The sequence below is a fragment of the Oncorhynchus masou genome, unplaced genomic scaffold (assembly GCF_036934945.1).
Source record: "Oncorhynchus masou masou isolate Uvic2021 unplaced genomic scaffold, UVic_Omas_1.1 unplaced_scaffold_2914, whole genome shotgun sequence".
In the NCBI taxonomy this organism is placed as follows: domain Eukaryota; kingdom Metazoa; phylum Chordata; class Actinopteri; order Salmoniformes; family Salmonidae; genus Oncorhynchus; species Oncorhynchus masou.
This window is the reverse complement of record NW_027009335.1, coordinates 19657-22500: the sequence shown is the minus strand read 5'-3', so window position 1 is coordinate 22500 and position 2844 is coordinate 19657. Positions and strand designations below refer to the sequence as shown.

At 39.8% G+C, this 2844-nt stretch overlaps 1 protein-coding gene across 1 annotated transcript in view; it reads left to right on the top strand.

The window, feature by feature from the left end:
• The window catches only part of LOC135534006 (dorsal-ventral patterning tolloid-like protein 1), a 26734-nt gene extending 25256 nt beyond the window's left edge, over positions 1 to 1478 (top strand). Inside the window, exon 8 of the mRNA XM_064961168.1 lies at positions 1 to 1478. This exon is cut by the window's left edge and continues 317 nt beyond it. The gene's annotated coding sequence lies outside the window, so the exon portion shown is untranslated.
• The last annotated feature ends 1366 nt before the right edge of the window (positions 1479 to 2844 follow it).

Below are 2844 nucleotides of genomic sequence, written 5' to 3'. Positions count from 1 at the left end.
GGAGTGAGTGTGGGTGAGAACCAGAGGAGAGAGGGGGAGGACTGATCAGTCCATCTCTTAACAGGGGAGCTTCTAGAACTCTGAGGACTACATGTGAAGAGAGACTGGATCACAGCTTCACACTGCAACAGGATTAATGGAACTGCTTTAACGACGGGAACTGGATTAAATACTGAAACTGGATTAAATACGGAAACTGGATTAAATACTGAAACAGGATTAAATACGGAAACTGGATTAAATACTTAAACAGGATTCAATACTGAAACTGGATTAAATTCTGAAACTGGATTAAATACTGAAACAGGATTCAATACTGAAACAGGATTAAATACTGAAACTGGATTAAATACTGAAACAGGATTAAATACTGAAACTGGATTAAATACTGAAACTGGATTAAATACTGAAACTGGATTAAATACTGAAACAGTCTTAAATACTGAAACTGGATTAAATTCTGAAACTGGATTAAATACTGAAACAGGATTAAATACTGAAACTGGATTAAATACTGAAACTGGATTAAATTCTGAAACTGGAGTGTGAACAGGAACTGGATTTAATACATGGAACTGGACTAAATAACTGACTGGCTGTTTGGCTGACTGAGTCGCTGACTATTTGACTGAGTTACTGGATGACTATTTTACTGGCTGACTGATTGACTGTCTGATTGGCTGGTTGACTGAGTGACTGGATGACTATTTTACTGGCTAACTGACTGACTGTCTGATTGGCTGGTTGACTGACTGACTGGCTGACTGACTGACTGATTGACTGGCTGACTGACTGTTTGATTGGCTGGCTGACTGTTTTACTGGCTGACTGACTGTCTGATTGGCTGGCTGACTGTTTTACTGGCTGTTTGGTAGGTTGACTGACTGACTGGCTAACTGATTCACTGATGGACTGGCTGACTGACTGATTGGCTGACTGATTCACTGATGGACTGGCTGGCTGACTGATTGGCTGACTGATTCACTGATGGACTGGCTGACTGACTGATTGGCTGACTGATTCACTGATGGACTGGCTGGCTGACTGATTGGCTGACTGATTCACTGATGGACTGGCTGACTGACTGATTGGCTGACTGACTGAGAGAAGCATGAGGTAACGCTGAGGCAACATTATACAAACTGAGAGACAACATCCCGATAACTTTCTGACAACTTCCTGTTCAGACAACGTTTCAGACAAACCTCATACAAACCGAGAGACGACGTTCAGACAACGGCCAGACAACTTACGGTGCTGACAACGTTCTGACCATTTTTGAGGTTTGACAAAGTCCTGACAATGTTCTGCTTAGAAAACATTCTGACAACGTTCAGGCAAACATTATACAAACTGAGAGACAATGTCGTTCTGACAACGTTCTGACAACGTTCTGACAACGTTCTTCTGAAAACGTCCTGACAACGTTGGGTTTTGACAGCACTTATATTGCCTTAGAACCAAATGTACGTTCTTGAGTCTCTAACATTAGTTGTTATTTGTTTGTTTGTTTGTTTTGAATAATTTGATTTGACAATGAGTTTGCAGAACTTGAAAGATTTATTGTTAAATAAGAAAAAAGAGGAAACTAGTCAGGTGTGTGTGTGTGTGTGTGTGTGTGTGTGTGTAAAGAGTTGTCTCATGTATTGTATGTGCCAAGCTCCTGGTGATCCTGTCCCTCTGTAGGATCTGTCGAGACCTCTCTCCTCCATGTTTGTAGTTCTGTTCTATCATATCTCCTCCATGTTTGTAGTTCTAAGGAACAAAAATGGCTTCCTCTCTATGCTGAGTCATTAAAACTACACACAGGTAAAAGATAACTCTGGTTTGTGTTGTAAATGACTACTGAATGATACGGCAGTCATGATGTAATGATCTGTGTGTGTGTGTGTGTGTGTGTGTGTGTGTGTGTGTGTGTGTGTGTGTGTGTGTGTGTGTGTGTGTGTGTACAGTACCAGTCAACAGTTTAGACTCATTCCAGGGATTTTATTTATTTGTACTGTTTTCTACATTGTAGAATTATAGTGATGACATCACAACTGTGAATTCACACATATGGAATCATGTCGGAACCAAATCAAAATATATTTAAAATCAAAACTATGAAATAACACATATTTCAAATCATATGTTATTGGTCACATGCACATGGTTAGCAGATGTTATTGGTCACATGGTTAGCAGATGTTATTGGTCACGTATACATGGTTATCAGATGTTATTGGTCACATACACATGGTTAGCAGATGTTATTGGTCACATACACATGGTTATCAGATGTTATTGGTCACATACACATGGTTAGCAGATGTTATTGGTCACATGGTTAGCAGATGTTAATGGTCACATGGTTAGCAGATGTTATTGGTCACATGGTTAGCAGATGTTAATGGTCACATGGTTAGCAGATGTTATTGGTCACATGGTTAGCAGATGTTATTGGTCACATGGTTAGCAGATGTTAATGGTCACATACACATGGTTAGCAGATGTTATTGGTCACATGCACATGGTTATCAGATGTTATTGGTCACATACACATGGTTAGCAGATGTTATTGGTCACATACACATGGTTAGGAGATGTTATTGGTCACATACACATGTTTAGCAGATGTTATTGGTCACATGGTTAGCAGATGTTAATGGTCAGATGGTTAGCAGATGTTATTGGTCACATGGTTAGCAGATGTTATTGGTCACATGGTTAGCAGATGTTAATGGTCACATGGTTAGCAGATGTTATTGGTCACATGGTTAGCAGATGTTATTGATCACATGGTTAGCAGATGTTAATGGTCACATGGTTAGCAGATGTTATTGGTCACATGGTTAGCAGATGTTA